Consider the following 27,649-nt stretch of genomic DNA (forward strand, 5'->3'; position numbering starts at 1 on the left):
GGCCTCCATCTCTCTTTATGTCTCTTGAGTGAGCTTCTCCTTGTGTATTCTGTGTGTGTTCGGCGCAACATCTTGAGCAAGTCCCCCCACCACGTGGTTCTTGACATGGTATCAGAGCCGCACCACTGAGAGAGGCTCATTTCGAAGGCTGAAGTGAAGGAGAAGAAGTAAGGTTCAAGCAAGCAAGGTTCGAGCAAGCACCACTGAGAGAGGCTGATTTCGAAGGCTGAAGTAAAGGAGAAGAAGCAAGGTTCGAGCAAGTAAGCCATGGGTAAGAAGCTCATTTCGAAGGCTGAAGTGAAGGAGAAGAAGTAAGGTTCAAGCAAGCAAGGTTCGAGCAAGCACCACTGAGAGAGGCTGATTTCGAAGGCTGAAGTAAAGGAGAAGAAGCAAGGTTCGAGCAAGTAAGCCATGGGTAAGAAGCTCTCCCATCCTTCCACTCTTTCTCTTGGATAGTGCCTGTGGAGGCATTGGAATTAGGGTAGAGCAAAAATCTCAGATTGCAGTGAGATTTGGTGTGTGCAAAGAGCACTGTGTATTTTGCAAATAGGCCCTTTAGGGCTTTCCCACAAAATTATTTTGGGCATCTGAGGCCGTTTCAGGCCCCGTTTTAGGGCCGCAAGGTTGCGGATAGTAGTTTCAGGGTATACTGTGATTTAGGCTGCTTTGACCGAAAGTGGGTGCGCAGGTTACAGATTGCGAAACTGTAATTCTTAAGGTGTTTACAGGCAGCAAACATAAGGTTTATCTGCAAACAGGTTGCAAATTGCATGTATTATTGAGCAGATAGTGAAAAAGGCTGTCTGGTGTATTGCTATGCACAAGCTTGACAAGAACAACTACCCTTCATGGAAGTTCCGTGTCACAAACCTCCTTATTGGAAAAGGCCTCTACGAGTTTCTTTCAGATGAAGAAAAGGAGCCGGAGGTGGATGATCCTCCAACTGCAGAAGAGACAAAGGCACGGAAGGAATGGAATGCAAAAGACAAGAAGGTCATATATTGGCTGTCTACAGTAATTGACAATAATATGTTGGGACATATTAGAAATGCAGAGAATTCATATGCAGCTTGGACCATACTTGAAAGTATGTTTTCTGTAAATACAAAGGCACGAACGATTCAACTCAAGCAAGAGTTGAATACATTGAAGAAAGGGAAGATTTCTATCAATGAGTATGCACTGAAGGTAAGGAGCATTGCAAATGCATTGGCAGCAATTGATGCAATGCCCGATAATGATGATTTGGTGTCATCTACTTTGGGTGGACTTAACAATGAAAAGGCTTGGAAGTCTTTTGTAACTTCCGTATATGTCAGAAAGCCATTTCCAGATTTCGATGAGTTGGTCTCCCTTATGATCACTGAAGAGATCAACATGCAGAGTGAGACATATGAAAGAAGTGGTAAATAGGTCTAAGCTTTCTACTCTGGTTCAGGAAGGGGATATGTAGGTTGAATCATCAATTTGGCGATATGTAGGTTTCAGGAGGTCGTGGTAACTTTAGAGGCATGGGGAGCTTTAGAGGAAGATGTGGATGGAAAAATAGAGGTTCGAACAACTCTGGTATTGTGTGTCACTACTGTGGAAAAATAGGTCATATTGCAGCCCAATCTTATGCTAATAAAGATGATATTCGCAGTGGTAAGTTGTAGCAAGGAAACTATGCATCGTCTTCACGACAGAATGAAGACAAAAATGAACGTCTGTTTGTTATGCAGCATATGCTGAATGCTGTTACAGGAAAGGAACACATGATGATGTTTGGTATGTTGATTCAGGTGCATTCAATCATATGACCAGCCATGCAGAACGGTTTGGAGAGATGCTAGATTTGCAAAATGCAGGTTATGTGCAGATGGGTGATGATTCATGCCACCCAATTTCACACATTGGAAAAGCTCCTTTGTCCTTGCATGATGGTAAGACAAAGAGTCTTTCAGATGTATTACATGTGCCATCTATTACAAAGAACTTGGTGTCAGTCAGTCAATGGTAGAGCAAGGGTTGCAAGTGAGATTTAATGCAAAGGGCTGCTTTGTAGAAGACTTCAATGACAAGTGCAGGTTGGTAGCAAAGGGAAGTAGAGTTGGACGTATGTTTACTTTGGATGCTGGAATTCCTACTATGAATGCTGCTATGTATGCTAAAGGAAAAGATGTTGTTGCAGATATTGAAATTTGGCACAAACGCATTGGACATGCAAATGTACAAAGGCTGAAATTAATGCAGTCCAAAGGATTGGTTACAGGTTTGCCTACATTTAGAGTTGCAAAATTTCATAAGTATGTGAAGCATGTCAGTTTGGTAAGCAGGCAAGACAACCCTTTTCACATGACAGAGATGTAAGCAAAAATATCCTTTATGTTGTGCATACAGACATTTGGGGGCCTACACAAAATGTATCTCTTAGAGGCAGTTCATACTTTATCACATTCATTGATGATTGTTCTAGAAAGCTGTGGGTATATTTTATGAAGGAAAAGAGTGAAGCGTTTGAGCACTTTAGAACTTTCAAGGCTGCAGTTGAAAGAGAAACATGCTTGAAAGTAAAGTGCTTGAGGTCAGATGGAGGGGGAGAGTACCTCTCAAATGAGTTCAGTAATTTTTCGAGGTCTCATGGGATAAAGAGACAGTTCACATGCAGATATACCCCACAGCAAAATGGGGTTGCAGAAAGGAAAAACACGCATATTGCAGAAGTTGCACATGCCTTGATGGCTAAAAAGAATATGCCTATGTTGAGATATCGAGCTCCACTCCTGATATGCTAGGGTGACCGTTGTGCATTTATGTCACCGACTTGTCAGTTGCAGATACGGTTGGTACACCGCCCATGAATAATAGCTAGATGCCAGCTATCCTTATCTACTCTAGTTCCTGGCTCAGTTAGTATGCCACCTTAGTTAGTTGAGTTTGGTTTGAGACCCATATATAGGGTTCTTCTATTTTTATGTACTAGAGTTCTTTTTGGCTTACACAACTAAGAAGAGGAAAACTGTTTTCAGCCTCCACCCTTGTGTGTATTCCCCCATTGTGCAAGCAAGAAAGCTACAAGTGAGACTCCTTCCTTCTCTCCCACAATCTTGACATGGTATCAGAGCCTTGTTTGTGGTAAGGAGCTCAAGAAAGCAAGCCAAGTTCACGGTGTTTTGGTAAGAGGACCAGTGTTTCTTTCATTCTTCTGTTTTGGAAGCAAGTCTCTGCAGGTAGCACAGCCGAAAAGTGCAAGAGTGCATTGTCTCAGGTTGAGACGCCCTTCGCGGTGAAGCAAGAGGGCAGTATATGCTTCGCGGTGACCCTGTTTTTTTTATTTGAGGCCATTTCGGGGCCTGTTTTGGAGGCGGAAGTTTTCTGCACGCACTCAAGAAAAGGCCTAGTTTTATGCTGTGTGACCACTGTTGTACGGGTCGGTGAAAAGTTACTGTAGAAATTGCATCGTATGCCTGTGCGCAGAGACATTGGGAGTTACAGAATCATCCTTGTTGCCTGTTGATGCAAAATTGTCACTAGGAAGTGACTGTGTGGTCAAATACCACTTTCGTCAGTTTTGCAGATTTGCCCTTGTGAGGCTGAAGCTGTGTTCTTTGTAGTGACAGAATTTTTTGCAGTGTTCTCTAATGGCGTCTGATTCTCTTTCACAGATTGTCACTGAAAAGCTTGACAAGAACAACTTCCAAGCATGGAAGTTTCGAATGACAAATTTCCTTATGGGAAAAGGATATTTGGGAGTTTGTTGCAGGAAATGAAGAAAAACCAGTTCTTCCTGATGTTCCCAATCAACAGCAAATGCAGGCATTTAAAGCATGGCATGAGAGAGCTAGGAAAGTTATGTAGTGGCTGTCTATCAGCATTTCAGACTCTATGATTGTGCATATTCAAGATGCAAGTACGCCAAAGGAGGCATGCGATACTTTGTCAAAAATTTATAGCACAAATACGCAAGCCAGGAAAATGCAGCTCAAGCAAGAGTTGCATAATGTGCAAAGAGAAAATATGAGCATCAATGACTACCACATAAAGGTGAAGAAGATTGCAGATGCACTTGCTTCCATTGGGTTACCAGTGGAAGATGATGATTTAGTTTCTGTGACCTTGAATGGTCTAGAAAAGGATTATGCACAGTTTCGAACATCCATTTCCGTCCGTGAAAGATTTCCTGATTTTGAGGAGTTGATTGCTCTTCTAATTTGTGAGGAGCAGAGAAATTGTGGTGCATCTTCTTCAGGAGGAACTTCAAAAGAAGTTGTCTTCTACTCAAATGCTGGAAGAGGTAGAGGCAGAGGTAGAGGAGGCCGTGGTAAAAATCAGAATATGCAGCAAACTCAAGAAAACCAGTCCTATGGAGGAGGACGTGGTAAATCTAGAGGCAGGGGGAGCCAAAGAGGTCGTGGTGGATGGCAAAGAGGCCCAAATGCAAACATCAATGTTGAATGGTACTACTGTGGTAAAATGGGTCATATGGCTAAGGACTACTATAAAAATCAGAATGACATTATGAATGGAAAATTGCAACAAGGGAATTATGCATCTTCTAGTAGACAGGGTGATGACAGAAATGAGCACTTTTTAATGGTGCAGCACATGACCAATTCTGTGACAAGTGCAGAAGAAAGAAACGATGTGTGGTATGTTGACTCAGGTGCATCAAACCACATGACAGGTCATGCAGAATGGATGCAGGATGCAAGGAAAATGGAAAAACGAGGATTTGTGGAGACTGGTGATGATACTGCACATCCTATTGTACAGATTGGAAAAATTCCTTTGTCTATGCAGGATGAGAAAAAGAAATACCTATCGGATGTATTTCATGTCCTGAATATCACCAAGAACCTAGTTTCTGTTGGTCAAATGGTTGAGCAGGGCTTGCAGGTCAGATTTAACTCTCATGGATGCTTTGTTGAGGATATGAAAAATAAAGGTCGCTTGATAGCAAAAGGAAAGAAGAAGGGAAGAATATTTACGTTGGATGTAGACATGTCTGAATTGAGTGCAGCAATGTTTGCACATGGGACCGGTGTAGTTGCAGATATTGATATCTGGCATAAACGCATTGGTCATGTTAATGTACAACGACTTAAATCAATGTAGGCCCAAAATATTGTTGCAGGATTGCCTAAATTCAAGGTTGCAGAAATGCATAAGGTATGTGAAGCCTGCCAATTTGGAAAACAGGCAAGGAAACCATTTCCTAGACATGTTCAAGAGAGTAAGAAGCCATTGGAATTAATCCACTCTGATGTGTGGACTACTAAAGCTGCATCTCTTGGAGGCTGTCATTATTTTGTTACTTTTATTGATGACTATAGCAGAAAAGTTTGGATGTATTTTATGAAAAAGAAAAGTGAAGTTTTTGGGCATTTCAAAACTCTTAAAGCTATGGTTGAAAAAGAAACAGGCCTGCAAATAAAATGCCTAAGGTCAGATGGAGGGGGAGAGTACCTCTCAAATGAGTTTGCAAGGTTCCTGTAGGAGCATGGCATAAAGCAGCAATATTCATGTAGTCATACCCCACAACAAAATGGAATTGTAGAAAGAAAAAACAGGCATATTGGAGAGGTATCTCGTGCCATGCTCAATGAAAAAGACCTGCCAAATTTTTATTGGGGTGAGGTAGTTGCTACAGCAGTCTACATAATGAACAGGACTCCCACTGCAGCAATACATGGGATGCATTAGGGGAGTTTTGAGGTCTCGAAAATGCCCTGTAAGAGATCCTAGAGAGAGAAAACAATTTACGAAATAAAATCATTTTATAGAATTTTTAAAAGGTTTATATTTTGGTAAGTTAAAATATCAAAATTCGTTAATAAATCATTGTCGTGATATTCTCGTGGTCACATCAAACCTAGAAATCTAGGTCGCCATAAAGTTGGCAAGGTTGTCATAATGAAGATCTTACCTCTCCTCATTAAAGTGAAAAGTAATATTCAATTTGAATTTTGGTGGATACTCGATTGCCTCCCTCCATCGTTTCTCTCTTCTTTTTTTCTTCTCCTTATTAGTCTCTTCTTTGTTTTCGTTCTTGCTTCTAATCATATCCTTAGCTATGGATCAATCACCCAATGATCTTTGTAACTCAGCTATGGATCAATCATCTAATGATCTCTGTAGCTCTCATAAAAGACCTCTCTATCATCTTCATATTGAGTTGGACAGTGAGTATGAACCGATAAGAAAGAGAACAAAATCTATCACGGTTACAGAGTCTATGAAACATATACTGAGGTTTGAAGGAAAGAAGAATATTGATATTTGGTTAGATGGAAAGCTATATCCCAAAGATCCTAGCAGAAATAACACTCCTCCTTTCTATAATAGCTCGTCATTAATGAGGTTTATTGGTGATGGCTACAATGGATTTTTAGGTTATACACTTAATCTTGTTGCAGAAAAGGATATCCTTGGACTAGAGAATCATCTTTTGATGAAACACAATATAGAGTTGTTGCAGAAGCTAGAGGATTGTCAACAAAAAATTCATTCATTGGAAAAGCGTATCAAAGCTTATCAACAAAAGCAAACTTTATTAGGCCTTCGAAATCGACAAAGAGCTCTTAAAAATATTGAGAATCTCAAACGAGGAGGAGGAGGCTGTGGTAAAAGAATCCAAGCAGCAAGGTATATTTTTTTTCACTTGAAAAATCTTAAATATGGCTTTATTTAAACTACTTGCATTGATTTGTGATGTTAATTTTGCTTAGATCTCTTCTACAACCAAATGCAAGTGAAAGAGATTCTTTAAAAGCAGCTCAGTTTTATTATCATCTTCTTCCTTCAGTGGTTTCAAAGGATATTTTGGAGAAGAAGAAATTTAAAAAGGCAAAGAAACAATGCTTGGAGTCATTTGTGAAGGATCATTCTTTGGATTCTGAGTTAGTACAAAAGACACTGGATAGTATTGGTATCAGTCGAGATGCTTATATGCAACTTTTCCAACTTTTACAATCAAATATGAAGCAAGGACAGGTACACAATTGCATACTTCCGAAACCATTTGTGGTTAGGACTATCAGACAGAGAGTTAATAACAAAGTGATGGAGATTCTAGGTGAGCCTTTTCATATCAAGGCTAGCTTCAAGGGCAAGAAAAAGGAGGTTACATTCAATGAATTTAACAATATTTTCCTTGACTTGCCCACCCTACAATGCTTAATGATAAAATTTTATGACTTGTCAGTAGCTGAGGCACAGGGAGTGGCTAGATTTGTGATTAAACTTGATGAAAGTGAGATTCTGAAATGTAAAAAATTGGAGAGAATCTCTATCACCTTGATGAATAGAGCACTTTCGTCAAGTCATTGCAATCACTCAACATCATTTAGTGTTCAATCTGAATATAACATCTGGTGGCTAGGAGCATTTGAGGTAGATACTGAGAATTTTGATATACTATATTGGGTTTTTCATCAAACATCAATACCTAATGTTATTCAAAGGCAACAAGCAGGAGAAGAGCTATTTGTTGAAGGATTAGGGAACTACAGGATTGAGTGGCACATAGCTGGTGACCTAAAGACACTCAAATGTATGTATAATGTATCAAAGGGAGCTAACTCAAGATCTCCTTGCTTATACTGCATGTCACCAGCTGTAGAGTTAAACTCAAGCAATTGGAATAGAGCTCCCTCTAGGAACAATAAGGATCCACAGTTTAAACCAGTCTTGGACATTCCTTTAGCGAATGCCCATATTTGTACACTTCATGCACTTTGCAGGATAATCGAAAAGCTTGTTCATCTCTATATAGGATTTGCATGGAAGTTGAAGCCATTATCAACTAGAACAGATGCTATAACAAAGGTTGAAAAAGTTCTCTCTGCAATTGGTTTGCATGGTGGCAATGTTGTTATTGAACCAGATCTTCAAAAGTCTAAGGATGGTAATTGTGTCCCAAAAAAACCATCTATTGGTGGAGTGAAGGCTAGAAGGTTTCTAGGCTTTCATGGGAGACTTGGCAAGATAAACTCGAGAAATGGTGGCTCAACTATTAAATTTAATCAGTGGAAATCCCTACATAATGCAGTTAAGGATCACACTGATAATGGACAAGCTCGAAATAGAAAAGCTAAAGTTTGGGAAACACTAGACAAAGTGTTTTTTTATTGTGATAAGACTGAATGGAATGACGATGATCTCAAAGACTTTAAAAACCAATTGAACCTTTTCAAAAAGGCGATGACAGAAGCTTGGGGTGATCAACACTTTACTCACTATATGGTAAGAAGTTTGTATATGTTTGTTTCTTCATTGTCGAACTCATATAATGTTTTTTAATAACTTTTCTTATTTGTTGACTATGCAGCATATTCTATACAACCATGCTCCATACTTTATTAAACAATATGGATCTCTATCTATCTGGTCAACCCAAGGTATGGAAAAATCACATTATCAAGCAAGAACAAAATATTTCAGACATACAAGACATGGAGGTGGAAGACACAAAGCCAACAGTTTATTAGAGGTCTTTCAATGGTTCTATCGACAAATTTGGCATAAATTCAAGCTTAAAGATACAACCATATCAAGCAATACATCATCTTTAGCAAGGACTATACAAATTGTTACCCAAAGAAGAAAAGATAGATATTTCAATTCTTGCGCAAAGCAAAGATTTACAGAATGATTACAAACCAAACAAAGAGTTGGGAAAAGATGGGTTTCAAGAAACCCTTAATCTTTGGCATCTTCTAGTCTGATTGTGTTGCAGAAGAGTCCTTAGTTTCAGGCACCTCAACAGGGCCTTCAGTGGAGTCCTTGGTTTCAAGTAGCTCGACAGGGCCTCTAGAGGAATCTTTTGTTTCATCCCACTCAATAAGACCTCTGTATTTCAAAAACTCTTGTTTCCGATAGCCTGGAAGAAGCTTCAAATTCTTACTATCTCCTACATAAGAGAGCAAATAGGAGCCAAGAACTCCAAAATATCCAGCTCTAGATCCACTGTATCTAGGCATAAAGCCAAAAACTCTTATGGCTTCTTCCTTCTCCACCAAAATGATCTTGTCCAAACCTCTGCTGAAAACTTGAGATCCAATAACCTTTGAGATAGCTCTCAAAGCCATCATTGGTAGACTTGGAGAGCTTGACAATCTACTATGATATATTACAATTGTTTGATTGTTTAAGTTTCCAATATAATGGCCAAGGCTTTGATTTTTTCCAAGCTTCATTGGCCTAGAGCCCTTGGCCCTTCCAAGAAATTTGTCCAGATCTTCAATCTCAATCTATAGAACAAACCACAACAGTACAAGATATAAGATATTTATCTATAATGCATAATAAAGTCTAACATAAACTCAATGGGTAACTTTGAATTATATTTCATACCTTAGGGTGTTCATCTTCTTCAAGAAGACTATCATCATAAAGATTTATTGAACTCTTGGGCTTCTCATCTGATGGAGACTTCAATCTCTCTTCATACCCTACATCATCAATATGAAGTTTCTTCTGGACCTGCAAGAACTCTTCTTCTGTAGGTAGCCCCCCCTTTTCGTATTCTATGATCTGATTAATACATGTATGTAAGGCTATAGAGCTATCTTGGAAATTCTCTCCCTCAACATCAAGACTTGCTAGTGGTTCTTGTTCATAACCTATAAAATTCATGTCATTTTTGCCCCAACCTGCAAGGATTGCTAAGCAATAATCTTCTCTAAGATCAAAAAGATGTTGAATATCATTTAGCAACACATATCTCTTCTTGTTGATAAGATAAGTGGGAAATGTTGGAACACAGGCAAGAGGACCTTCTTCATTAACCTGTGCACTTGGCTCAATCTCCTTTTCTTCCACCATTGTGATATTGTCACTCTTGAATAAACCTACATCAAAACCTTGGACAAGTTGATTCTCAACATCTTCTTGGAACATCTCCTCCTTCTCTTCGACCTCCTTATCCATACTTGCAATATCCTCTAGCTTTCTCTGTTGGTCTATATCTGGAGAAGAATTTTCTATGTACTGAAGATACACAATAAATCCAACGTCCTTGTGGATTAGAAGGCATTGGTGTTGGTACCTGTGGAAAGGGCAACATGTTTCTTTCTTTCTGAATTCCTCATCAATGAGGTTGAACCTGCCGAGCAAAGTTGACCTGGATGTATTGGTGGCTCCCATGACATCACTATAATGAACAAATCCATTGACTTCCAAACCTTGCACATGTCTATCATAAAAACATCTGTACTCCTTAAGTTTATCATCAAGATCCTCCAATAACTCCTTCAAATCAAAAGGAACATTGAAAATTTCCCTGATATAGCAAAACTTGGAAGAATTTCCAGTGATGTGTAAAAAATCAAAGAGCCTATCATCAGATGTCTCAATTATCTCCTCCTCATCCATTCCTTCCAGAGATAGCTTCCTCTTTGTCATTTTGACCAGAAAAATATTTATCCTTGAAAAAAAAAGCAGAAAAGAACCAATATCCAATAAAACAAGATGATATCATGGAAAGAGGCCCCAACATTGATTTTCCAAGACAAAAAAATCAAAACAGGAGAATTTTTTTAGTTGACCGGTGAAACGCGAAAATTCAAGTGTGAAAGGCAAATGCCTGTGAAGGAATGGCGTTTCATCGGACACTAGCTTGAAGACAAAAATTATTCTAAAATGTGGCCGGTGAAACGCGATACTAAGCAAAATATCATCAACAGAGACATTTTCTCGCGTTTTACTTGTCAAAAATTGCAAATGAAGAAAAGAAACATGAACAATAAATAAATTCTATGGAAACACACAAATTGATGATATAATCATTTTTGGAAAAGCTATGCTGCTTTTGAAAGATAGAAAGCACATAACATCTTTAATTGTTTAAGTGTTATAAAACATTCTTTCTATATTAATCAAATTTATTTTGTTAAAATGCTTGTAATAAAAAAAATTGTTACCTATCAAAGATTGTTGAACTGCTCTTCACACAGGATGCAAGGACCTTGAAGGGAAGTCGAGACGAAATTTTGGCAGAGAAGAAGACAATGTCGGAGAAATGGGTTTGAAATGCTTTTATATCGACCGTTAAGCATGTGGTGATAGTTCCAACAAAAAAGTTTGTGTAATAATGGAAAAATACGTGTACACGTGTCTGACTTAACACAGTGTAATAAACTCCTCAGAAGACGTGCGCATTCCTTTTTCCAAAAATACGTTACACGTGTGTTAAATAACCCTTTTTCAAGTAAATAAAAAATTCCGATAAGCGAGAGTACGTCACACGTGTGTTATTAACACTTTGCGAAGAACGTTGAGTCCATGCAAATTCACCGCCTTCAGCTTTCATCGCATTTCATCGCTACTCCATCTTTGTTTTTGGCGTTCCTTCCAGTCTCCAAGCATTTCCTTCCAATCTCCAAGCATTTCACTGCTTCTCCAACAAAGCAAACCTTCAAGCATATTGTCATCTTTAGGCTGAGATTGTGAAGAACAAGCTAAAAAGAAGGTATGGTTTCTGCATCTTGCTTTTCAATAACAAGCTCCATTCAATGCATTGTTTTAATATTTTTCCTTAATCCTTTATGTTATTATTAGCTCATGACCACTACAAAAGAAATTTTTCCACAGTGAAAGCATTCCTTAATATTGTGGATATTTAAGGAAATCTTACTGTGATCTGCATGAGCTATCTGAAATCCATGCTGCTGTTAATAATTACTTATCTGAGCATTCCATGCTCTCGGTGCCTGTTTCTTTCCTCCCTATGGATATTTTAAGTAATCTTAAAAGATTTCCTTGGATCAAAGCTCTTTTTTCTTGGTTTTGTCAATTTTTATGCTATTCATGAGCTGTCCGGTGAAACGCGAAAATAAGGTGCTTCAAGCAGGTTTCCTGGCTTAAATTCGCATTTCACTGGACACAATGGACAACAAGTCCGGTGAAACGCGAAAAGAAGCAGCTGCAAGGAGGCGCCTTGCTTGACACTCGCTTTTCACATTGTCAATTTTTATGCTATTCATGAGCTGTCCAGTGAAACGCGAAAATAAGGTACTTCAAGCAGGTTTCCTGGCTTAAATTCGCGTTTCACTGGACACAATGGACAACAAGTTCGGTGAAACGCGAAAAGAAGCAGCTGCAAGGAGGCGCCTTGCTTGACACTCGCGTTTCACTAGACAGCTCGAGAAAAATTTAGCTGATACGAGAAAACGCCATGCAGCATAGATAACTCTTGTCTGGGACTCGCGTTTTGCTTTACATGCTGGAGAAGAAGTAACATATGTTTTTTTGGCAGATGGCTAGGACTAAGTCAACAGCAAGAAAAGAGAAGATTGATCCGAGGGATTTAGCATCAAAGATTCATCAGTCTTCAAAGCCTCAGAAGCTCTCTAGAAAGTCAAAGCCAAGGAGAAGGTTTTCTCAAAATGTCAGGTGTCTAAGGGAGATTAGGAAGGCAGTAAATGCTCTTGACAATGCAATTCCAAAGTTGTCTTTTCAGAGGCTTGTCAAGGAAATTTGTGACAGATATAGTTTCGATAGTTTCAGATGGACAAGAACAGCTCTTAATTGTATACAAGAAGCCACAGAGGATTTTCTAATTGAGTTTTTCCAAGATGCCTACATTTGTGCTGCTCATGCTCATAGGCTCACACTCATGGACAAGGACATGGTAATTCTTAGGAGGCTAAGATATATATTTTCAAAGGTCCTTGAGCCAATTCCCCTCACTGATATGAAGACATTTAATATCCTTAATGTGCCCCCAGCTAGAAGAAAGAAAGATGATTCTGGTGTCAGGGTTGAGGATGTCACCCATGAGAAGGATACAAGGCAACATGAAAAAGAGGAGAAGGCTAAAGAGGAACAAGCAGATAAATGGAGAGAGTATAGGAAGCAAAGGGTTGAAGAAAGGGAAATAGAGCAACTAGAGTCCTTTGAAAATGAGCTAGCCACCCTTCTTGAAGCAACTAATCCAAAAGGATTCAGTGTGTTTTGTTTCTTACCTGGTGACTTAGGCAAAAGAACTGAGGTTCTCTCCTTTGATGCTGGATGTGTTCAGATTCTTAAGGATAAAAGAAGAGAAGTAAATGACAGTCTTATTCTTGCTGGCCTAAGGTATGTCCATCCATAATTACTTATACTTTTTGATATTTTTTTAGCAATAAGATTTTTCTTGTTTATACTCACTATTTCTATGTCTTTTCTAGGTGTATAATGCATGAGTTTCCTTTGGATATACAACAAAAAATTGAGGTTTTTGATCCATATATCTCATTCTTTATGAGGAATGAGCTTGATGCAAGTTTTATTGAGCACTGGCTCAATTTGATTGACTTTCATACTTTGGAGCTGCTTATAATTCCATATAATGAAAAGTAAGTGATTCAATATTCTATTAGAGTTTTTGAGATTTTATCCTACTAATTTGTTGAGATATGATTGCTTTTAGTTCTCATTGGAGCTTGATTGCAATAGACCTTGTGGATAAGCAATGCTTTTTAATCAACTCTATGAAAGGAAGCCATGGAAATGCGAAATTGTAAGTTATATTATCCAAGGGCTCCTTGATATTTCAATTCTTTTTTTTGTAAGTACTCTAAATTTCAACATATTTTATATACAGAGGTGCCAAAAGATTAATTGAAGAGCTAGAGAAAAGACCCCCTATGCCATCTGATTTGCTTGCAACAATGCAATATAGACAAGTTGCGATAAGTTATTCATTAAAATAATTGAAACATGAGTTTATTCTATGAACTACCATTCGTCCTCTTTATAGTTTTACTTTGTGTTGGTGGTTGCAGTGTCCCCATCAGGATGATAGCCATTCTTGTGGCTGGAGGGTGATTGCAAATGCTAGAAGAATGGTTAACTTTGTTTATCTTAATGATGATAAACATGTAAAGGTAATATGAAAGATGCTAAACTTTAAGATAGATATTAATTGCAAATAGTCCATTGATGATAAAAATATAGTCTATTGTAAGAACAATAATGAACTAAAACTCTTTTTTCTATAAATGTGTGACAGTTTTCGAAGGATTGCTATACATCTGAGCATATTTGGTACATCAGAGCAAAGCTCTTGAAGTATATGATGGTCAATTGTATACAACCAACAACAGAGATTGGTGGGGATTTGCACCATGAAGGAGATGCGGTGCCTATAACCACGGAAGGCAAATCCACAGCTTCAACACCTTCTATACCCAAGACATCAAAGAAAGGCAAAAGGACTCCTAGAAAGGATAGTTTTCCAAAAAAGAAATAGCTTTGCCATATCGCCTTGTAGGCCTTCATATATAGAAATTTGCCCTTCAGCCCTTGTATATCTCATAGAGATGGCAGATAGACATCTGCTACAAAATTTGTACATGTATTTTATATTGATAGTAAAGATATCTTTTCTTTAATGTCATTGCAGTGTATTTTATTTTCTCTCCTTTTCGATATCTGCAAAAAATAAATTACAAATGTTTGTTAGTTAGAAAGTGAGATCTTGATATACATCTAAGTAGATATAATATGATGTGAAAACTTACTCGTTTCTTATCAAGTTGGAATACAAAGGAGCATGGTAGTTCAATGTCTTCATTTTGTAAATCCATCCTCACTTGATGTAGCGTACATGATTTTCTGATCTTTAAGATTGCAATAATATCCTCGTTGAACCAAATATCAAGATCCACAATAGGATCCTTGCTGAAGTCATTAAGATTCTGGTCTAAAGCAACTAGACTACTACCAACAAAATTCCATCGACTATAGTAAAAGCTAAGGATAAAATTTTGAGTAGCAATCATATATTTACAAGCTATAGAGTCTTGATCTATCTTACATATAATTTTTCCTTCTGTCCTTGTATCCCATCCTTCATCAACAAATTGTATGATATGATCATATGTTAGTCTCTTCACTGAAAGCATGGTTTTTGTTATTCTTATCTCCATATTAGAGAAGAAATCAATAAATATATTAATAGGCATAAATAAAGTAACTTTGCTTAGCCTACTTGAGATATTAGATTTTAGTGCTTTCTGGATCTCAGAAAATATCTTACATCTATAGCCCTCACTAGTAGCTGGACTTGGCAAAGGCCACTCAAAGCTTGAAAAATCTGGCAAAGGAAGGAGTTTTATTGATCCCCATTGGCAATACTGCATAGGAATAACATAAGAATGGTCATAAAAGAATATTCCATTCTCTGCAAGCTCTGTCTTCTTTCTACCTCTATACATTTCTTCTCCAATTGAACCATGTATAACATCAATAACATCAATAATAGATTCCACTGGTTGCCATTCCTCAAGATTAGAGGGATAGACATCTACAAGACAAACAAATATTATAATGGAAAAACCTAAACCATGTTTAAGAAAGGAAAAACTTTAAGAATCAAATTCTTACAATTTGGTCTATGCATTGGAAGCTTTGAAGATCCAGGTTTCAAACACAGCTCTCTATGCATGAACACATGTTGCACTAGTACCTCTTTGATACTATTCTTATTTGCTCCAAGCTTTAAATCTCGGATTCTGCCCTTCCAAGCAGAGATAAACGAGCTCTCATGTCTTTGCCTTTTTCCACGTTTTGCTTGTTGCATGGTGATCCAAGTACCTTTGCTAATGATAGTAGGAATCCATCTTCCATCAGTTTGGAATGAGTTAAACACTGATATGGATGTGATTTGGGAGCTTGGACGCCTTGTTGAAGATCGAATTTTTGTATCCATGGTAGAAGAGAGAGATACATGCACACACACACACACACACACACACACACACACACACACACACACACACACACACACACACACACACACACACACACACATAGAGGACTAGGCTATCATAACGGAGGGAAAAACAATAGAGGAATAAAAGAAAGGAGGGAAAAAACTGAGCGCCATGCTTTTCACCAATTTGAATTTCGATTACATCAGTCATTATCATTAATCTAGAAACATCATTAAATAAAAGTAGCCGAGACTCTATGCCATTAATGCAAAATATGTCATAATCACGAATATAAGAGACTAAAAATACATAATAAAAATACAAATTCGTAATATTATCATATTTATATATTTTTGTAAAATGATTTTTTAATTTTTTTAAATTAGAAGTTCCGTTACGGAGGCTTTGCTCTTATTGGTCTAGAGCACTCTCTCTCCACATCCTAAAAGGCATTTTCGAGACCTCAAAACTCCCCTAATGACTCCAGAGGAGAGGTATACTGGTAGAAAACCAGATATTTCTCATTTGAAAATTTTTGTTTCATTGACTATGTTCATGTGCCAGATGAGTTGAGATCCAAGTTGGATCCAAAAGCTGAAAAGTGCATCTTTATTGGTTATTCTCTGCAGCAAAAAGGGTATAGATTGTTGAGATATCGAGCTCCACTCGTGATACGCCAGGGTGACCGTTGTGTATTTATATCATCGACTTGTCAGTTGTGCAGACGCGGTTGGTACACCGCCCATGAATAATAGCTACATGATAGCTATCCTTATCTACTCTAGTTCGTGGCTTAGTTAGTATGCCACCTTAGTTAGTTGAGTTTGGTTTGAGACCCATATATAGGGTTCTTCTATTTCTTTGTATGAGAGTTCTTTTGGCTTACACAACTAAGAAGAGGAAAACTGTTTTCAGCCTCCACCCTTGTGTGTATTCCCCCATTGTGCAAGCAAGAAAGATACAAGTGAGACTCCTTCCTTCTCTCCCACAATCTTGACATGGTATTAGAGCCTTGTTCGTGGTAAGGAGCTCAAGAAAGCAAGCCAAGCTCGCGGTGTTCTGGTAAGAGGAGCAGTGTTGCTTTCATTTTCTGTTTTGGGAGCAGATCTCTGCAGGTAGCACAACCGAAAAGTGCAGGAGTGCATTGTCTCAGGTTGAGACGCCCTTCGCGGTGAAGCAAGAGGGCAGTATATGCTGCGGGACAGGGCTTTAGCCCTTGGCGACCTTATTTTTTTGATTTGAGGCCATTTCGGGGCCTGTTTTGGAGGCGGAAGTTTTCTGCACGCACTCAGGAAAAGACCCAGTTTTATGCTGTGCAGCCACTGTTCTACAGGTCGGTGAAAAGTTTCTGTAGAAATTGCATCGTATGCTTGTGCACAGAGACATTGGGAGTTACAGAATCATCCTTGGTTCCTGTTTATGCAAAATCGTCACTAGGAAGTGACTGTGTGGTCAAATACCACGTTCGCCAGTTTTGCAGATTTGCCCTTGTGAGGGTGAAGCTGAGTTTTTGCAGTGACAGAATTTTTTGCAGTGTTCTGTAATGGTGTCTGATTCTCTCTCACAGATTGTCACTGAAAAGCTTGACAAGAACAACTTCCAAGCATGGAAGTTTAGAATGACGAATTTCCTTATGGGAAAAGGATATTGGGAATTTGTTGCAGGAAATGAAGAAGAACCAGTTCTTCCTGATGTTCCCAATCAACAGCAAATGCAGGCATTCAAAGCATGGCATGAGAGAGCCAGGAAAGTTATGTACTGGCTGTCTATCAGCATTTTAGACTCTATGATTGTGCATATTCAGGATGCAAGTATGCCAAAGGAGGCATGGGATACTCTGTCAAAGATGTATAGCACAAATACGCAAGCTAGGAAAATGCAACTCAAGCAAGAGTTGCACAATGTGCAAAGAGAAAATATGAGCATCAATGACTACCACATGAAGGTGAAGAAGATTGCAGATGCACTTGCTTCCATTGGGTCGCCAGTGGAAGATGATGATTTAGTTTCTGTGACCTTGAATGGTCTAGGAAAGGATTATGCGCAGTTTCGGACATCCATTTCCGTCCGTGAAAGATTTCCTGATTTTGAGGAGTTGATTGCTCTTCTAATTTCTGAGGAGCAGAGAAATGGTGGTGCATCTTCTTCAGGAGGAACTTCAAAAGAAACTGTCTTCTACTCAAATGCTGGAAGAGGTAGAGGCAGAGGTAGAGGAGGCCGATTTGGAGGCCGTGGTAGAAATCAGAATATGCAGCAAACTCAAGAAAACCAATCCTATGGAGGAGAACGTGGTAACTCTAGAGGCAGGGGGAGCCAAAGAGGTCGTGGTGGATGGCAAAGAAGCCAAAATGCAAACAGTAATGTTGAATGCTACTATTGTGGTAAAATGGATCATATGGCTAAAGACTGCTATAAAAAGTAGAATGACATCATGAATGGAAAACTACAACAAGGGAATTATGCATCTTCTAGTAGACAGGGTGATGATAGAAATGAGCATTTGTTTATGGTGCAGCACATGAACAATTCTGTGACAAGTGCAGAAGAAAGCAATGATGTATGGTATGTTGACTCAGGTGCATCAAACCACATGACAGGTCATGCAGAATGGATGGAGGATGCAAGGAAAATGGAAAAACCAGGATTTGTGGAGACTGGTGATGATACTGCACATCCGATTGTGCAGATTGGAAAAATTCCTTTGTCTATGCAGGATGGGAAAAAGAAATACATGTCCGATGTATTTCATGTCCCGAATATCACCAAGAATCTGGTTTCTGTTGGTCAAATGGTTGAGCAGGGCTTGCAGGTCAGATTTAATCCTCATGGATGCTTTGTTGAGGATATGAAAAATAAAGGTCGCTTGATAGCAAAAGGAAAGAAGAAGGGTAGAATGTTTACATTGGATGCAGACATGTCTAAATTGAGTGCAGCAATGTTTGCACATGGGACCGGTGTAGTTGCAGATATTGATATCTGGCATAAACGCATTGGTCATGTTAATGTACAGCGACTTAAATCAATGCAGGCCCAAAATATTGTTGCAGGATTGCCTAAATTCAAGGTTGCAGAAATGCATAAGGTATGTGAAGCCTGTCAGTTTGGAAAACAGGCAAGGAAACCATTTCCTAGACATGTTCAAGAGAGTAAGAAGCCATTGGAATTAATCCACTCTGATGTGTGGACTATTAAAGCTGCATCTCTTGGAGGCTGTCATTATTTTGTCACTTTTATTGATGACTATAGCAGAAAAGTTTGGGTGTATTTTATGAAAAAGAAAAATGAAGTTTTTGGGCATTTCAAAACTCTTAAAGCTATGGTTGAAAAAGAAACAGATCTGCAAATAAAATGCCTAAGGTCAGATGGAGGGGGAGAGTACCTCTCAAATGAGTTTGCAAGGTTCCTGCAGGAGCATGGCATAAAGCAGCAATATTCATGCAGTCATACCCCACAGCAAAATGGAATTGCAGAAAGAAAAAACAGACATATTGGAGAGGTGTCTTGTGCCATGCTCAATGAAAAAGACCTGCCAGATTTTTATTGGGCTGAAGCAGTTGCTACAGCAGTCTACATAATGAACAGGACTCCCACTGCAGCAATACATGGAATGACTCCAGAGGAGAGGTATACTGGTAGGAAAACAGATATTTCTCATTTGAAAATTTTTGGTTGCATTGCCTATGTACATGTGCCAGATGAGTTGAGATCCAAGTTGGATCCAAAAGCTGAGAAGTGCATCTTTATTGGTTACTCTCTGCAGCAAAAAGGGTATAGATGCTATAACACTTCTACTCATAAGTTTACAGTGAGCAGAGATGTTGTTTTTGATGAGATGAGTAGCTGGTATAAACCAGTAAATGTGATTGATGATGTAGATGCACAAAATGGTAATGCTGCACAGAATTCACAGTAGCAGTCACAAAATATTAGTGGACCTGGAGCGTCCTCTAGCAGTGGTTCACATTCTTCGCCATGGACAGGCAGATTGAGATTAGGAGAATCTTCTCAAAGTAATGCAGATAGTGGTATGCAGGTATCATGAAAAGGAAAAGAGAAGGTTGATCAGCCCATGTTTGATGTGAATGCAGGTCACTCTTATGTGGATGGTGAATCCAGTGGCTCAGAACAGAGCCTTGATGATGAGTTGGGTATTCCTTCTATTGTTACACCTGGAGTAAGGAAGATGCTTGGTGTGCAGGAATTGGGAGTGAGCTCGAGGGGGAGTGTTGAGATATCGAGCTCCACTCGTGATACGCCAGGGTGACCGTTGTGTATTTATGTCATCGACTTGTCAGTTGCAGACGCGGTTGGTACACCGCCCATGAATAATAGCTACATGATAGCTATCCTTATCTAATCTAGTTCATGGCTTAGTTAGTATGCCACCTTAGTTAGTTGAGTTTGGTTTGAGACCCATATATAGGGTTCTTCTATTTCTTTGTATGAGAGTTCTTTTGGCTTACATAGCTAAGAAGAGGAAAACTGTTTTCAGCCTCCACCCTTGTGTGTATTCCCCCATTGTGCAAGCAAGAAAGATACAAGTGAGACTCCTTCCTTCTCTCCCACAATCTTGACATAGATGCTATAACCCTTCTACTCGTAAGTTTATAGTGAGCAGAGATGTTGTTTTTGATGAGATGAGTAGCTAGCATAAACCAGTAAATGTGATTGATAATGTAGATGCACAATATGGTAATGCTGCACAGAATTCACAGCAGCAGTCACAAGATATTAGTGGACCTGGAGCATCCTCTAGCACTGGTTCACATTCTTCGCCATGGACAGGCAGATTGAGATCAGGAGAATCTTCTCAAAGCAATGCAGATAGTGGTATGCAGGTATCACGAAAAGGAAAAGAGAAGGTAGATCAGCCCATATTTGATGTGAATGCAAGTCACTCTTATGTGGATGGTGAATTCAGTGGCTCAGAACAGAGCATTGATGATGAGTTGGGTATTCCTTCTATTGTTACACCTGGAGTAAGGAAGACCAGGGATGTTTTGAGATCACCTGGGAGTGAACCTACTTTGCGCAGATCTACCAAAGCTAGGTATCCTGTGGATAGGCTGAAATATGATGGATTTACAGTCATTCACTATGCATATATGGTTAAAGTGATACAAGAACCAGAACCCACTTCTTTTGAGCAAGCCATGGGAAAAGAAAAATGGGAGAAAGCCATGGATGAAGAAATGGATGCCTTGGAAGCAAATGCTACATGGGAATCGGTATCTTTGCCTAAAGGTAAGAATGCAATTGGCTGTAAGTGGGTTTATAAGGTGAAGCACAATGCAGATGGTTCTGTGAACAGATACAAGGCAAGATTAGTAGTCAAGGGGTATGCACAAACATATGGCATTGATTATGAAGAAACATTCAGTCCGGTTGCAAGGATGGTAACCGTAAGAGCAGTCATTGCTATCGCTGCATCAAAGGAATGGTCTTTACATCAGATGGATGTAAAGAATGCCTTCTTGCATGGTGATTTGCAAGAAGAGGTATATATGGAGCAGCCACCAGGTTATGTGCATGTTGTTCATCCTGAGTTTGTTTGCAGGTTGAAGAAAGCATTGTATGGCTTGAAGAAAGCACCTAGATCATGGTCTGACAAGATAGGACAGTATCTTGTTACTATTGGCTTTCAGATTTCCAAGGCAGATTTCTCACTTTATGTGAGAAAAACAGAGAAAGGTATTATGCTGCTTGTCATTTATGTTGATGATTTGATTATCACAGATGATAGTGATGAAGATATCCTTCATGTGAAAATGCTATTGAAGCAGAAGTTTGAGATGAAGGATTTGGGAGAGCTGCATTATTTCTTGGGCATTGAGGTGATTAGATCACCAAGTGGGATACGACTCTTACAGAGGCAGTATGGATTGGACATGCTGTCCAAATATGGGATGACAGGCTGTAAGCCTATTTCAGTTCCTTTGGAGCAGAATGTGAAGCTAAGCGCAGATGTAGGTGAGCTTCTCGAAGACCCTACTATGTATAGACACATAGTAGGAAGTTTGATTTATATGACTATTACCAGGCCAGATTTGAGCTATGTTGTTGGATTGGTAAGTCAGTTTATGCAGGCTCCAAGGAAACTGCATTTGGATGTGGCTAGACGCATACTCAGGTATGTGAAGTCCACATTGCAGTATGGACTATTTTATGAGACTGGGGTTTAGATACAGTTGCATGGATACACTGATGCTGATTGGGCTGGTAGTATTTCTGATAGACGATCTACCAGTGGATATGTGTTATCTTTTGGGAGTGCTGCAGTCACTTGGAGCAGCAAGAAACAACCTACAGTTGCCTTGTCGAGCACAAAGGCTGAGTACAGGGGTGCAGCAATGGCTGCATGTGAGGTAGCTTGGTTGCATAAGCTACTTTATGATATGTATCAGCCTACAGATGGGCCAGTTGTCATTTATTGTGACAACATGAGCAGTATACACTCGGCAAATAACCCAGTCTATCATGCTAGAACAAAGCACATTGAGGTGCATTATCACTATGTGCGGGAGAGGGTTTTACTAGGTCTTATTGATCTAGTTTATGTCAGGACAGAGGATCAGGTAGCTGACATATTTACGAAGGCATTGGGCATAGAGAAGCTGCGTAAGTTCAGAGACGTGCTTGGTGTGCAGGAATTGGGATTGAGCTCGAGGGGGAGTGTTGAGATATCGAGCTCCTCTCGTGATATGCCAGGGTGACTGTTGTGCATTTATGTCACCGACTTGTGAGTTGCAGATGCGGTTGGTACACCGCCCATGAATAATAGCTAGATGACAGCTATCCTTATCTACTCTAGTTCGTGGCTCAGTTAGTATAGACCCATATATAGGGTTCTTCTATTTCTATGTACTAGATTTCTTTTTGGCTTACACAACTAAGAAGAGGAAAATTGTTTTCAGCCTCCACCCTTGTGTGTATTCCCCCATTGTGCAAGCAAGAAAGCTACAAGTGAGACTCCTTCCTTCTCTCCCACAATCTTGACAGCCTAAGCATTTTTGGTCTGAGGCTGTTCATACTGCTGTCTATATTATGAACAGAACTCCCACAGCTGCAGTTCATGGGATGACTCTTGAAGAATGTTTTACTGGCAAGAAGCTTGATGTATCGCACTTGAAAGTATTTGGTTGTGTTGCATACGTTCATGTGCCAGATGAGCTACAGAAGAAGCTTGATCCAAAGGTAGAAAAATGTGTTTTTATTGGATACTCTTTAGAGAAGAAAGGGTATCGTTGTTATAACCCTATCACATGTAAGTTCAAAGTGAGCAGGGATGTCATCTTTGATGAAATGAGCACTTGGTATGCATCTAGTGGTGATGCATTGGATGATGATGATGATCATGACACTCATATGCAAGCTGAAAAGCAAGAATCACAGACTGTCAGTGGACCAGAGACATCATCTGGTAGTCCTTGGTCTCGGAGACTAAGGAGTACATCTACATCTTCAGGTGCATCTAGTAGCACTACATGTCAAGACAAAGGAAAGAATAAAGTGTCAGATGGCATTGATGCAGTTCTTGATGGAGACTCTAGTGGCTCAGAGAGCTTGGATGATGAGCTTGGTATTCCTTCTGTCAGGACACCAGGTGTACAGAGAGCTCATAGTAATGTAAAGGCTCCATTGAGTGATCCAGTGGTACGCAAATCTAGCAGGGTCAAATACCCTATTAAAAGATTTTGTTTTGAAGGTTATGCAGCTTACCATTATGCTTATATGGTGAAACTAGTTGAGGATATTAAGGCCATATGTTTTGAGGAGGCTGTTGGTCATGCTCATTGGGATGCAGCAATGAATGAGGAGATGGCTGTATTAGAGGCCAACAAGACTTGGGATCTAGTATCATTGTCGAACGGCAAGAAAGCTATTGGATGTAAGTGGGCTTATAAGATTAAGCACAATGCATATGGTTCTATTAGTAGGTACAAAGCTATGCTGGTTGTTGCAAAAGGCTATGCCCAGACATATGGCATAGATTATGAAGAAACCTTCAGTCCAGTTTCTAGGATGGCAATTATTAGATGTGTGATTGCTTTGGCAGCAAGCAAAGGTTGGAGGTTGCAGCAAATGGATGTGAAGAATGCCTTCTTGCATGGTGATTTGCAGGAAGAAGTGTATATGGATCAACCAACAGGTTATGAAGATTTAGAGCATCCCACGTATGTGTGCAGGTTGAAGAAGGCGCTATATGGGCTCAAGCAAGCACCTAGAGCATGGTCTGACAAGATCAGAGAGTATCTTGTCAATATTGGCCTTTATGTTTCTGATGCTAATCACTCACTTTATGTGAGAAAGGGAGATGCACGTTTGGTCATCATAGTCATCTATGTGGATGACTTGATTATTACAGGTGATAGTGATAGTGGGATTGCTGAAGTCAAGGATTTTTTGAAGAAGAAGTTTGAGATGAAGGATTTAGGTGAGCTAAGGTACTTCCTTGGCATTGAGGTGATCAGATGTGATGATGGTATATGGCTGTCCCAAAGACAGTATGGCTTGGATATGTTGTCCAAGTATGGTATGACAACATGCAAACCACTTTTAGTCCCGTTGGAGCAGAATGTAAAGTTGAGTGCTAATGTTGGGGATGAGATAGAAGACCCTACTATGTTCAGGAGGATAGTGGGGAGTTTGATCTACATGACCATTACAAGGCCAGACTTGAGCTACGCTGTTGGTCTTGTGAGTCAGTTTATGCAAGTACCTAGAAAGCCACATATGGATGCAGTCAAACGCATATTGAGATATGTGAAGTTCACATTATATTATGGACTTTTCTATGAGGCAGGTACAGATGTACAGGTGTTTCGATACACAGATGTAGATTGGGCTGGTAGTATGTCTGATAGAAGATCTACCAGCGGATACATGTTCTCTCTTGGTAGTGCAGCAGTTGCTTGGAGCAGCAAAAAGCAATCTACAGTTGCCTTGTCGAGTACAAAAGCTGAGTATAGAGATGTTGTTGTTGCAGCATGTGAGGTAGTATGGCTACAAAAGTTAATGGCTAATTTGGATGTGCAGGTGGAAGGTCCAATTGTCATTTATTGTGACAACAGGAGCATTATACAGTTGGCAGCTAGGAACCCTGTGTTCCATGCTAGGATAAAACATATTGAGGTACACTACCACTTTGTGAGAGAGAAGGTACTAGCACGTGATATTGACTTGGTGTATGTTAGCACACAGGATCAGATACCTGACATCTTCACGAAGGCATTGGGTACAGAGAAGCTTCAAAAGTTTCGAAGCTTACTTGGAGTTGCAGAGATGCAGTTGAGCTTGAGGGGGAGTGTTGAGATGACAAGCTCAACACATGCGGACATTGGTGATGGACCACCTGGTTAGATGGTTCCACACATCTACACTTAGCACGTCGGTGGTCATTATGACTCTCACATGGCCACTGACTCATTACTTATTAAATTCAAGTTGTTACACCTATTTACAGGTGGCATAGTTATACCGCCAGTCAACTAGTGTAGTCGATTATGCATTGTTTGACTTAGTAGGCCACTTTCCTTTATGTTGTATCTTATCTATACTTTGTGTACATTGAAAAGAGTGTGAAAGAAGAAGAATAAACTAGCAAGAAAACGTTTTGGTCTCCATCTCTCTTCTTATCTCTTGAGTGAGCTTCTCCTTGTGCATTCTATGTGTGTTCGACGTAGCATCTTGAGCAAGTCCCCCCACCACGCGATTCTTGACATGGATGGCTTGCATGCCCCCTCTCTCCCCCATGCTCTCCACATAACACTACTCCTCTCACACTCCCTCTCCCCCTGCCATGCATCGGCTGAGAAGAGGGGTAATTAATTTTAGAAAATTGCACCAAAATTACCCATTATCCATATGCCTTTCCGTAAGGGGTGTTCTCGTGCAGCTTGCGGGTATTTTAGCCTCGGCCTTATTTGCACAACGCGAATGGGATTTATTATCGCGCATGTGGGGTAAGGATTTAACTGCCAACTTTTTACGATGTGGGAGATTTATTTGGGGTGCCTTATTGTGCGGGGTTTAAGTTCGACTTAATATTTTGAGTGGAAATATTACAATAGATCACTTGATTTCCCTTCAAGAAGACAATAATAGTGGGCTATCCTGTTTATGACAGGTTTTAGCAGCCCAAATCACTCCCATACACATCCAAGATCTCCCCTTTACTTGCCCCAAATTCACTCAAGTTACTTGGGCATAAGAGGGGCTTCAATGGTCCATGAATATGGTAAGATAATGGAAGAAGACGTACATAAGAGCATGCTGAATACTTTATCTCTATTTTTCCCTTTTATGGACTGTCATACCACTCATTTTCATGATACCAAATGGATGGGCAAAAAGGACTCTCGCCTTCTTTGTTTGTATCTCCTCTTTAGCTTCAATTTGCTCTGTGTTTGCATGCTTTGGAGCATTTACCATGGACTTCAGCTCTCCCTCCATCTTCCACAGGTATGCATGCCCGAAAAATGCACCGAAAAATGTGAGCTGCATTCCTCTCCTTCATCCACACAAAAATTGGACCATACAGGTCACTTACTAGTCACACAAGTCTCTTACAACCATTACTTCAGGTCCCATACAAACCAAGTGGACTTTCAGGCACTCTTCTTGATTTCCAAGCAAATACACCTCATGAACCAATGTGACATAACCTGCAAACTGTCAATTACCACCTGTTGATCAAGTTGAAGGTCCCCATAGACTTAATTTTTGTCAATGTACATGATACAAACTAAAAATTGCGTGTCAAGTTATAAAGGAACTTATGAGATCAAATGGCATCTAAGACAAATGTTGGGGAATAATGACTGAATTATGTATGAAAGTTTCTCATGAAAATCCTAATGAAGTTCTTCTGCAAACATAAGAACTCCATGATTTATGCCATGAAGAGAAAACCCTTTGACATTCACCCCCTCCTAACCTGCACATCCTCTGGTTGTCTCCTAGGACACGAACAGGCGCTCTTCCTTTCTTGCATGACCTGTCTTTGAGTTTGCTTGTCTTCTAGGACACGAACATGCGCTCCTCCTTTCTTCTTCACATGCCTCCAAAGGTAGTCTTCTTTGAGAAAGAAGCCATAAGCCTTTCTCCTGATTCTCTTGAACTCTTCATTAGTCCAATCTTCCTTCTTCGTCATAGTACTCAAGAATTGGTCAATTTTTAGCCAATCATCTGCATAATATTCTTCCTTCAATTGAGAACAAACTAAAACAAAACATTGAGCATGTTGTGTTTCAGCTGCTTACCATCCTTCCATGGTTGTTCCTTCATTCTTTGCTGCTATAAATTCTGTTACAAGAACAGTACCTATTGTACTTGCCGTAATTAATGATGTACCTGCATTTATGACAACTATACCATCATTAAGAACATTTGTAATTGCTGTTTTCAGATTCGAACTTGCAATTACAACATCATTTTCAGCAAATATAGACTCTGTTACTTCCTCATCCATCATCTCTTCTTCATCTTTATTTCTGGCACACAAAAGCATGTCAACAATTGGATTATGTCTTCCTGCAATATGTTTCAAATCAAGATTTAAGGATTTAATATAGACTATCCATCTTAGCATAGCTATGTCGGGAGTAGAACAGTTGGCAATCATGCCCAAGAGTGGAAGACAATTTGTTTCAACTACTACATGTGTGCCCATGAAGTACTCTGTAACGTGTCCAACCGTCCACTTGTAAGACACATCTTAGCAGCCCCGGAAGAGAGTTCAGAAAGCATCGCTCATCAGCATTCCCATGGAATGTCATGGGATTTGTGATCTAGGTCTTCCTAAGTTTGCCACTAAGCAGAAGCATTCTAGACGTTCCCACTTAGGACCAGCTTGAATTAGGGTTTTTCTAATGGTCAAGTTCCTAGAAAGTAACTAGCGTCGAGCCCCAGATGAACTACTTTACGCAGAAACATCAGGGTCGAAGCGGATTTATACTGCACTTGGTTTAAGG

The sequence above is a fragment of the Lygodium microphyllum genome, chromosome 17 (genome assembly GCF_053477565.2).
Source record: "Lygodium microphyllum isolate KBCC chromosome 17, Lygodium_microphyllum_v1.1.10, whole genome shotgun sequence".
Classification (NCBI taxonomy): Eukaryota; Viridiplantae; Streptophyta; class Polypodiopsida; order Schizaeales; family Lygodiaceae; genus Lygodium; species Lygodium microphyllum.